General features: G+C 36.6%; 1 long non-coding RNA gene across 1 annotated transcript; it reads left to right on the plus strand.

The window, feature by feature from the left end:
• Nucleotides 1–711: 711 nt before the first annotated feature.
• Nucleotides 712–9,084, plus strand: LOC119596313. Its single transcript, XR_005230749.1, has 4 exons — nucleotides 712–732; nucleotides 4,214–4,375; nucleotides 7,747–7,837; nucleotides 8,990–9,084. It is a non-coding gene; the product is annotated as an uncharacterized LOC119596313 (long non-coding RNA).
• Nucleotides 9,085–12,733: the final 3,649 nt, after the last annotated feature.

Here is a 12,733-nt window from a genome sequence, read left to right on the forward strand (position 1 = left end):
ATTCAGTGATATAGATACCCTGATAAAAAACAAGTATAGAAATATAATTTATTTAAACGCGAACCACCGGAGGGAAATTAATGATACATAGAAAAAAAAAGAGTTTGTTTAGGACATGAGACTCTCCACTAGAACTCAGAGAGATAATAATAACCCACTAAAGAGTGCCGTTTTTTTCGGACACTACTAAATATGGAAGGAACTGATGTCTCCATTCGGAAATAATATCTAGAGGAAATGCATGCTTTGTTGCAAGACATTTGCATTTATAATAACAAATAATCCTATCCAGCAGCATTAAAACGAAAAGAATAACAAAAATGGATTCCCCGAGAAGCGAAGCAAAGTAACCATCAGAAATATTAGAAACAGGTATTGAATACCGTCAGATAGAACAGTTATATTGGCAGTAGTAATTTAACCCGCTTCATGATAATAATAACAGCCATAAAAACGAGAAAAGGACAAAAATGAAGCCCCCGAGGCAGCCTATGCGCATCTCAACACTCACTTATTCTCCCATTTCAAATCCGATTCATCTCAGCCAATCAGCTCCGACTTTAGATTCCCCTCAACCAATCCGGCCGGACCTCCGATTCACCTCAGCCAATCAGAGAGGGCCTCAGATTCATCTCAGCCAATCAGATTCGAGTTGGCTTCCCGCGCCGCCGAACCACCAATGGCTGTCAACCCGGAGCGAAGGACGACGTAAAATACTACCTTTAAAATCGGGTATGTCGGCCGATAAATGGCGCTCGTGGTGTCTCGTGGCGGCGTGTGCGGGGGAGGAGAATGTGCTAGGTGCCGCAGGTCCAGACGCCAGGGGCGAGAGCGGGGGCAGGAGCGGAGGAAGGGGGAAAAGGAGGCGAGGAGCGGGCGGAGGCGACGGGAGCGGAGGCCGACCCGGACCGAGCTCGGGCCTTTATTTTCCTCGCAAATCGCAATGGCGGCTCCTCTGCCCTGCTTTCCCTCGGCCTTCGCTCGCCCTCCCCCTCGGCGCCCGCGCCCGCGTTCCCTGCGCCTGCCTGCGCCGCCCTCGCTCCGGGATGAGGAAGGCGCTGAAGGGGAAATAACGCTATTATTTAGTTTCTTGTGCGTGTTGTCGGCCGTCAAAAATCTCGGCCTTTTTCTCCATTCTGCGGGTTTTTTTTCGGGTTTTCGGCGCCCAGACGGGTTTTTTTTCTCCATTTTTTTTCCAGCCGTGTTGTGTGATTTTAGTGATCTGAAAAATGGATTGTTTTTTTTTTTCATATATGTTTGTGTTGTTCTGTCCAGTTTTCGTGGATTTTAGCTCTTTTTTTTTTGGATGTAAAAAAAAAAAAAGAGAAAGTGTGTGGGTAGGCGTGCGAGCGTGTGGATGTTTCTCAGAAATGCCGTGGGAGGGGGGGGGGGAAGCCTGTGGATGCCCGTGTGTGGATAATTCCCAAGCACGAGCGCGGATATTTTGTGGAGGCGGGAGAAAATTGTCGTGGCTGGAGAAAGCCCTCAGCGGGTGTGTTGGGGAGGGGAGGGGAGGGACACGCGTGGGGGAAGCGGGAGTTCGGACGCTTGGGGATAGTTGGCTCGAGACGTCTGGAGGATTGGGTGTGTCGTAGGGACGGCTCCTTGTGATGACGTTGGTAATCTTGGTTTATTTATTTATCTATTTCTTCTTATATTTTTTTTTAATGTTGCTGCACCAAGAATAAGCTATCATGTGCAATTGATATGGAATAAATATAAAATGCACCAAAGTATGGTGCCTCCCACAATATGAGAATGAATTTAGTAAGTGGTTAGAAGACACCTTTATAGCTGCGATTCAGTTTGTCACTTTTATGCAAAAGATCCACGTTTCTGCTTAGGAATATCCTCCATAACTATCAGCACTTTGGCAAAGGCCAACAAATTCCACTATATTGTGAAAGATGAGTTTTTTTTTTACCTCCATAGCTATTCGTAACAATAAAGCACCGCTCGGACTGTAAGCTTGCTCTGAATTACGTGGGTGAGGGTTGTTGGCCTTTGCCGCTTTGTAAGCACTTGGTAATGTGCCATCCGAGTGCCTGGACATTGCAGGCCTTCGTTTAGGGGTCCCAGGAAAGTGAAGTAAATTGGGATTAAGCAAAAGAAAAGTTCCGTTCTGAGAGCTGTTGTGGTGCTTTCTAAAACATCTAGGACTGCTGTTTATTATTTGTATATTGGTAGAAGCGGTATTATGTTCGATGAGGGTAAATTCAGGAAATACAGTAGAAATTAAGGCAGGGTTTTTTAGTTTCACACACCCACATGATACTAGGAAAGTGTCATTTGTTATGACATCTATGGCATTTCCTTTGCAAGTTGATAATATATAAGTTGTGAAGTAATACTTTATTAAATTGTAATTTACATAATAACCACTAAGATTGGAAAATTTCAATAACACTTATAAAGAGAGAAAAAGAGGTGCACTCCCTGATGCTTGAAATAATCTACACAGGCAAAGAATAACCAGAGAAATGAAGACAGTTGCCATCTGGAGACAGTTTATGCATTTGGATGGTGGTTAGAGCTCCTGATAGACAAATCTGGTGATCAGGTAGGAGTTGGCGGCTTGGCCTCAGGTCAGGAAAGATTTTGATTCATATGGCAGTGTTTGTGGACTTTCAGGGATGCCCACAAGGGTGTTAGCTAGAGTAATAAGGACTTTGCCTCAGAAGGTTGTGGTCACTGTGTAAACAATCATATACCAATACTTGCATTTACCGTATTTCTTGAAACTGGTCTGTTATGGAAAACAGCTTCACAAGTATAACACAGTAAATAGGTGGAACAGAAAACAATAATTGCAAGGTTGGATAGCTGTGAAAAGAAAAAAAATTGATGGAGTTAACCTAGGATGTAATCATCACAGGCCACATGAATTTAGCTTGAGAAAACAGTGGAAACGTTATTTGTATTTTCACATCTGTAGATAAGTGCCTATTTGATTATGATTTCTAGCTGTTTTATTCTTGAATCCTATAATTAATTGACATTACATCTATTACAGTGCCTATATTTATCTTGGACCAATTAGTGAATTATCACCCTTTTTGCCAAGCCTTGGTATGCTGTCTGGGGAACTAGGCAGGCCATTCCTAGAAAAATATTTGCTTCAGAACATTTGTAATTGTGTTATAAGAACTTCATAATAAATTCAAAGGTAATCTTAAACTACTGGTGGTCATTGTAGGGGGATGTTTATGAAGTGACTGCATCCCTCTGAGGCTAAGTGACTATTACTGTGGCCAGCATTAAGACCACTCCTGGGAATCCACATACCTTGCTATATGAACAAAACCCCTTCATAAACTAAGGGCTATGCCCTCTAGACCCCCACTTCATCACTGTACTTCCCTTAATCAGAGGCCTGCCACTGAACTTCTGGCCAATCACAGTGGATATTTAGTCTCTGTGTGGTGTTTGTTGCATACTATTAGATTATTTTTTATAAGTAGTTTTTTAATATCTGACAGTGTCCTGGGATTTTGCCTAATTAAGTATGGTCATGTAAATATGCCCCCTCCCCCCAAAAGAAAAAGAAATAATAAAAATAAAATAAAGTGCATCTCTAGTGTTGATATGTCAGAAGAAACCTATCTTCTCCGAGTGTAATAAGCAAGTTTGACTGGTCAGTGCATATGTGTCTTGTTGTGGGGATCAGTAAAATACGGAGTTGCTGCGCTTAACTCTATGTATTGAGGAGGATCCACGTGGCACTACAGAGGGTTGTTTACATTTCGGATATAAAACTTTGCCGTTAGATGGTGCATATTAAATAAAAACATACTCTAACATGGGTAACTGAACAAAATAAAATTTCACCTTAGTTTAGGTAATATTAGGTATATCATAGATACATGAAATAAAGTATCCTTATACTAATAACAATCTTTGATTATTCTAACATCTAGCCAGAGAACCCTTAGTCTGGCTTGCTAAGTTGGCCAAAGAGTAAATCTAGGCCTGGCTAATTGAGTGATGACTTTAAGTCTGGTTTCATAGTTTGATAAGGTTAGGGGAACCTCATCTTAACATTCATCTTTTGTACCTTATTATTAGGTCAAGGTCTCATGACCAGATGGTAGGCCAGGTTCGGATTTACATGCACTCACTTTGCTAATCTGTTTCTCTGCACTTTATTTAATTTTTTCCTCAGTAGAGGAGTATGTCTAGCTCTCATTTGTGTTACTAATGCATTAATTGACAGTGTCGGTTTGCCCCGGTAAGAAAGAAATGATTATTCCCAGGAGGAGGGGAAGATACTCTACTAAATGACCTTAACTATTGATGATCTGTTAATCCGGATGCTGATTCCACTAAACCAAGTTCAAGCAGTGACTCAGTCTTCAGGTGTTGGGGAAATTGAAAGGTAACTGTAATTGCAGTAGTGAATACAATTTGCATAGAGTAAAAAAATAGACTTTGGAGATGAACAAAAAAGGTAGCTAAACCTGCCATGGAAATTGTTTGTGTGAGAGAAGTTGCTTTAGCTTGATTGTGATACTTTGTATTGATTGCCATTAGAGTATGAAATTTTAAGTAAATGCCAAGGAGCGATTATATATTTTGCTCACTTCAATGAGGTTTCCAAAAATTTATCATGTAGGTCTTGGTATATGGCCCAGCTTGTTTCATCTGTTTGACTCCTCTGATGATTAGAACTGAATGTTCATTGTGGGGGCTGCACAGTAAACATGAAGTGGCATCCTGGTGAAGGGATTGGTGATAGTTGTATATAATATCGTAATCCTTGCTTATACGCATGGTTCATAAACTAGTGGTAAAGTTTTGCGAACACACTCGGGTATGAGAAATTGATTATAAAAGTTGAGATTTAGACTTGTGATTCTATGGAAAGGATTGGTGTTGTAATAAAAGCAACTGATAATGGTATTTTCTGTACAAGTAGTATCATATAATTTAAGTTTCTTTTAAGTGAAAGAAAGTATTGTGTGATAATTAGTGTCATTGTCCCTATTTTGAGTCCAGCTGTGACTATTCACATGGAAATCATTCTAGGGCATGATTTAAAATGTAACCTTGAGTAAAAATTTGACATTGAATATCTGTGTATGAATTACAAAAAAATAGATATGTTGCATGTACATTGATGTAGAATTTAAATTAGTACATTTTATGGATTTCAATTTTTGATGCATACATTAAAGAATCCAACCTGACTTCACAGCCCTCCTTAGAGTGATGTTTCAAAGTATGTCGGAATTAGACATATAGTTATGAGAAGCAGAGTTTTGGAATTCATAAAAAGAAATAAATCTTGCTTAATCCATCAGTGACAGTTAATTTTCTCTGAAGTCAGGTGATGTGCATTCTTGTGGATTTTTTAGCATTAGCTGAGATTTATTTTATTCATTGGACCCCTGGTCAGTTTTTATTGTCATAAATCAGGATTCAAGGCCATAGAATGTTAAGTAGAAGCAGCAATGCAGTCATGACTACACTGTCTTGCTTTTTTATCTTAGCTACATGGTATTATTAACCAATATCCGACGGGCATGGCATGTACATACTATGCTCACAGTGAGTTTACTTTATTAATTGTTTTAATATATAGATTGCTACACTTGTACAAAGTCACCAATGAGCCAATTTACCAGGACTATCTGTCTTGCCTGTTTACCCTTTTCCTTGATTATCTTATATTGCTGTTGCTAATGTCTATAACATTATAGTAATTATTTTGTCTATAATAAAAATAACACCAATATTCATAGCATTAGTAAAAAATTTATATAATACACACACACACACACACACACACACACACACACACACACACACACACACACACACACACACACACACACACACACACACACACACAATGTATATATATATATATATATATATATATATATATATATATATATATATAATGTATATATATATATTGTATATATATATATGTATATATATATATGTATATATATATATGTATATATATATATGTATATATATATATTATATATATTATATTGTATATATAATGTTATATATATATTATATATATATGTATATATTATATATATATATATGTATATATATTTATATATATATATATATATGTATATATATATATATGTATATTTATATATTTATATATATATATATGTATATATATATGTATCTATATATATTGATATATATGTATATATATATATATGTATATATATATGTATATTTATTATATATATATAATATATATATATATACTATATATATATATATATATGTATTATGTATATACACACACACCTGCCAATTCAAGGATAGGTGAAATCAGATAAGGTCATAAAGTCTACTAATTGACTCCTTTGTGGCTAAGCACTAGCAGAGTCATCTATGTGCAGACATTTCAAAACATCATTTTCCTGGCAGCTTTGAGTTAAAGGTAACAGTTTTGTGTTTGAGAAAAGTTGTAAGAGTGATATAAAAAAATACTTTGTGGTAATTTTTCTCAATATAGGGGGGAAAGCTGTAAGTTGCAAGTATTTTAATTTTTTGTAGTAACTATTACATCCTGATGATAAAAGGTATTACATTGTTAAAGCATGTATTTCAATTAAGATGACTTATTACTCCTCCTCCTTCATAGTGTGCAGGCGAGAAACTTGGTGTATGTTACAAGGTTACTCTTCTCTATCCCTGGAGTTAGAATTGTGGGGAGATGATACTAGTGATAGTGTCATTGTTATTACTAATCATGGCAAAAAATAATTCTATATGTACTATTGTTTTAGTTTAGTAATTGTGCATATACTTAGATGGCTCCACAAGTGCTAAGTTGCCATTTATCAATCCTATCTACCTCATCTGTGCACCCTTTTCTCCTGCTTAGTATTGTTATTAATAACATTATGATGATCATCACTAATTTGCTCCTTGGTGGCCAAGTGCTTGTGAAACCCATGTATGTGCAAACAAAAATACACTGGACAGTACATGTGCTTGGCATCAAGAGGAGTCTTTTGTGGTTAATTTTGTGTATTGAAAATAGGATAGTGGGCATATTTATTAATGATTAGAATTCTTATTTATGGCCATGGTTGATATCCTTTAACCCAATTGGCACGTATGGCAAGAATACATGCCATGCCCAATGTAATAAAGTTTATTTATTGTATTTAGACATCGATGGTTCTACAAGTGCTTGATCACCAAGGAGTCAGTTATTAGTCCTACCTATCTCACCGGTTCACCATTTTTATGCGACTTTTGGAACAGGTCTTTTGCATTATTTCATTGTTTTAAATGTTATCAAGATTTCAATAACAATTTAATAATCGTAACATCAATAACAATAATAATATCAATGTCAATTGTACTCATAAGAGAAACACATTTTCCCGCCAATTCAAGGTGTGGGGAAATCAGGATCAGTCACTAGGCCCTACGTGATAGACTCCTTGCTGGCTGATCACATGTGGAATCATCTGTATGTAACAAATTCATAAAAAACTACAGGGGACAGAACATAAATTCAGGTTGGTTGAGTTAACAATGAATCCGGATTGTGGAGTACTTTCTTCATGGTGATTTTAGCATAGAGAACAAGGTTGCTAGTATTTCATGTTATTGAAATGCCAAAATAAACCAGCATCCAGGAATTTTACCATGGGTGCTGGTATATATATTAGTTTATTTATGCATTTATTAGTCATTTATATTCAAAGTCAGTAGTTGCTTCTCGGTTTATGTGGAATTAATTGTCCCCAACAGTCAGTGATGGAGTACTGTGAGGCCTCCCCCGACCCACCCAATGGGGTCGGGGGATACTACTCACCCACCACCACCGAGGATGTCCCAGATGGTCAGTGAGGCTACTAATCCCATTTATCTTTTCCTTATTATGCCTCTTTTCTAGTTTGTTGCTGCTTGTAGTGGTATATTTCTTGTCTTTGGTTGTGTTGGTAGATCCCCCCCTCCCCCCTTTATTTATTTATTTTTTTTCATGTATATATTCAAATTGTGGACAAAAATGGGTAAGGTTTTTATCTGGTGATAAAGTTGTGTGCATAGTGTATGTATTTAATAAGAAGGACCATATGCTTTGGAATGGAGTATGGTAGTATCCTTTTTTCTTTTGCCATATTTTTTAGCTTTGAAGAACAATTTTTTTATTTTGATGTAAATTTGGTCAGTGCCATGATGCTGCTTTGATTTAATGTACCATTATTAGCTGTTGAAGCATCTAATTCTGTAATGCTATGATTATATACACTGATGTTGCTGTGGTGTTAATTTATATATGATATTATATATATATATATATATATATATATAAAATAAAATATATATATATATATAATTTTTTTTTTTCTCCATTTCTGTAGTGTGGCAATTTTAAATTTGTTTAAGAGATTGTACTTGCTTTTTATTATTTACTTTACTTAATTTTATTTAATATGTGTTATAATAATATGAAGAACATATTAATAGCTATTAGCCAGAATATGTATGCATGATTAGACATTTATAATGTGTTTTTATGTATTATTTTTCTAGAAACTATATATCTATACACAAACATAATCAAAGTGATTACAGTGATTAAGTGTCTTTGATTATTATTAAGGAATATTTTGAAAAAGTGCAGTTGTATACACATGCACATACATGCACATGTACACACAAGTGTAAAGTAAATGGGTAATATGATGTGAAATTTTTGCCTCTTGAATAAACTTGTTCTATTTGAGAATTAAAAAAAAAGGCTTTCCCTAAATATATGAAACTGCTTTAGAATTTATGCAATTCAAAGAAGAAATTCCCCCCTTTGCATAAGAATACACATGCACCTTGATTTGTCTTAGATTGTGATCATTTGAATGGTTGATTTTACATCTTTGTTTGCTACATTTTTTGTATCTAAAAATGATTTCTATCTTTTAACTGATAACTGTTTTATATTACTCTTGTTTAGTAAAGAATAAATTGAGGTGGCATATTTCTTTATTTACAGGATATAAGGAAAACACAAATTGTGAAGCCTCAATAGAGGATGCCTCTCCTTTGCCAACCATAGACTACAGCAACTTGTACATACCAACGGAAGTTTGAGAGGCACTTTGATAGTATGTCTCAGGGAACAGAGATGCCAAATAATTTTTCTGACAGAAGATGAGGATGACCAAACAGATCCAGATCAAGATGGGGAGACAAGCCAGGAGCGCTGGGAAGTTCCTGTTGATCCAGACAAGGAGAGTGATGAGGATACCATGCTAGATGGTGACTGGATCCATCAAAATCAGGGAGTGAGAGCTAAGAATGCTCATAATGATTGGCTTGGCTCACAGGGACAACTAGCTCAGCAAGAAACACATCAGTGGGATAGTGAGAATGAACAAGAGGAGGGGGAAGGGACTGACCATTGGACATGTGGAAGTGATGAGAACGAACCATCTGTGAACTCGTCATCAGAAAGTGGGACTGAGTGGAGTGAAGGTGAAGACCAGCAGGAAGACAGACAGTGTAAGGAGAGAGAACGTAAACTCAGATCTGTAAAACCAAATCTAAAGAGCAAATCAGTTTCTGGACCTCAGCCAGTCCTGTGTTTTGATGAGTATGGCAATTTAACCACTTCCTATCAAAGAGCAGAAGAACCACACTCATCTCAAGAGTTATCATCAGAGGTAGGAAATGTAGCAAATGAATTTGTATCTCATGAAGCAGTTGAAAATGCAAAAATGCATCATAAGGTGGATACTAAATACAGCAAGCGCAAGAAGGGCGCTAACTTCACAGGAAGTGATGAACCAAATGATGCGTTGTCAAGCAATGGAGAAGCAAAGGCTTTGAGAAATAAACCAAAGGTACGTCATGAAAGTGGAGAGGGTAAGCCTTGTTTCAGATCTGGAGCTGAAACAAGCATTCAAGGAAGATTCATGACAGCTGCAATGAGCAGATATGGAAGAGCAAGGAAAAGGAAAACAGAAGATGATTTTTTCTTTGGTACCTTGAATTTTAATGAACTTAGGAAAATCACTTCAAATAGCCCAAAGAAAAATAAAGGTTCGAACTCCAAAAAATTTAAGCCCAGACCAGAAGAGCAAAGTTTCTTCCCAAGGAAGAAGCAAGAGTTAGACTAAGGTTAGATGAAGCAGTTGATAGTGAGATTCAGAGTTGGCAAGTGAAGTCAGAAGAAGGGGACCAAGAAGAGGTTGATGATGCAAGCAAAGTACAAAAATTATCTGAAGCCAAAGATGGAAATGAGTTAGTACAAAGTAGAGTTGATGGTATACAGGAGAGAGAAATGATATTATTAAAGGATGTAGTGATAGCTATAATTTTAGGGAGTCTCAAGGAAATTCAGTGCAGGGCAGCAGTAGGGTTCTTGAAAATGAAGTAAAAGCTAGCATTCCTGATCATCACTTCTCTGATAACTCCCTTTCCATGCATTATAAAGAATTGCGAAGTGCAGGAGTTACTCTGGACACATCAGAATCCAAAGAGAGAAATGTTGAAGAATCTGTAGATTCCACCCGCGTAGAAAGACGCAAGCGCTTGAGTCTTCGTAAGCGATCAGAAAATTCGGTCATGGCAGTTAAGGACATCAGAAAGGATTGAACGCTTATCAAGGAGGCAGTCAGATGTTACCAAGGAGGAGTGTGTGCTCCAGGCCAGTGATACAGAGAATACATTTAGGAAGAGACTGCGGAGAAGTCACACATATGATATACCGTTGGCAAATGAATCCACCACATCATGTACCGATTCTCAAGACTCTCAGGATGAATTGGGGGGACTACTAAGGTTTTGAAATCCCCTTCAGAAGTCGCACACTCTAGGGAAGATAAAGTTGCTGGAGAGGTAGGAAATATCTTTTTTTACAATTACTATGATGGTAATCATATTACTATTATTACTATTGTTATTCTTGCAAGTTTGCCTTATTAAATAATATCTTGAAAAGAATATAATGATTATAATGTTAATTTTCAGCTTGCATCTACAACAAAATCAGGAAGGAACTGTTCGAAAACCCCAAATCATGGATGTCTCTGATGAAGAGAAACGTCAGAAACAATCGAGAGAACAGCTTCGCCAGTCCGAAGCATTGCTCAACTCTAGCCTTGACTATGTAAGTTGCAAATTATAGTTGCCATTATTATGTATTTTAGATATTTTGTGTATTTTTTATGTATACATGGATATTAGTATGTAGTGTTTCTGTAAATGCATGTACACATGATAAGAGCACAGTATGTTGTTGTACTAAAATGAGGTTTTATCATTTAGGTTGACAGTATATACATAAAGGACCAGTATACATTAAATAGTCATGCTTTTTTAAAAATTTAAAAAATCACTCACGCACTAAAAAACAAAACAAAAAAAAACTCAAGTGTTTTGGAATAGCGAGACAGCAGTTAGCACCATAATCCTACAAATGGAAGAAAGCTTTGTCTAGTCTCCACCACTCTTGGACTTTTTTTCTTTTTCTTTTCCAATTCCAGCCCCTGAATATCCCAATGTCAACATGCTGTTTACACAACAGCTTTCATGCACTTAAGTACATCTTCCATCATAAGCTGTTCTCTGTCCCACATTATTTTCTTTCTAACCTGTAGTTCAGTTTTTGTGAGCTCTTCCATTCTTTAGGCACTTATTTTCTCCCATGTAATTTGCTGTAGGCCATGCCTCAGACCATAGGGGAAAGGTACATTGACCTCTGTGTACAGGGTGGCAAGGAACTATATTTTTGTTTGCAAAATTTTATCACCATGTTTTTTATTTTATTATTATTATTATTATTATTATTATTATTATTATTATTATTATTATTATTATCATCATCATTATCATCATCATTTTTATCATTATTGTTATTATTATCATCACATATCCTGGGATGTTGCCTGAGGAGAATGTGATGTGTAATGCTCTGATTTGGCTCTTATTTGGCATAAAAGTGGCAATATTTTAGCACTCACCAAGACATTGTGCTCTGTTGCTGCTGCTGTGAACGTATAAGTAACCTCCATTATGTGTACACAATCAGTCTCTGTCAACTACTCGTATTGCAATATGGCACTTTACCAATGTGATTCTTGCATTGTGACACACAAAGGGGAAGTACTGAAGTTGTGGGACTAGCTTTGTATATAACTGCTACAATGTCTTCTTTTGTAAGAATAAGATTTATGAAAATTAATCCCCCTCCCCCTTCAATAAAACCACATCTTTTACACAGTGTAACACACCTAAATTATTGAAATGGGCTCTAATGTACATAATCTGGCTGGTACAGGTTCAGTCTAGCAAATAAGTGAATATGCAAAAACATGAAAATAACGTTTTGGATACTGTTGATACAAACATGAAGTTGTATCACTTTGTGATGCAGAACAGATAGTGTGACATGCTGGCCATGTCTCAAACTGTTCCCGGAGGCAAGCCCAGTCAGACCGCAGATACTACTTGGAACGAAAGCCAGTGTACCCTAAATTCTCCCAGAGGCATTGGATCAAAGACCATGGAGCCTGATTAAGTGCATTTGTCAATAGCAAGTTTAACCAAGTTACCTCTTAATAGTGACGTCTGTTACCCCTTACCTCACTTTTCCAGTGTATACTGATTAAGGCAGCAAGAAATGTCTTAGGAATTGTGGTGTTTAGTAGATAAACCTTCAAACCTTGATTCCTTTTTCTTGGTGATTGTTGGCCAAAAGTCCTATTTTGCTTGGCTTGCATTTTTTATGGACCAT

This window comes from Penaeus monodon, chromosome 37 (assembly GCF_015228065.2).
Source record: "Penaeus monodon isolate SGIC_2016 chromosome 37, NSTDA_Pmon_1, whole genome shotgun sequence".
Lineage (NCBI taxonomy): Eukaryota > Metazoa > Arthropoda > Malacostraca > Decapoda > Penaeidae > Penaeus > Penaeus monodon.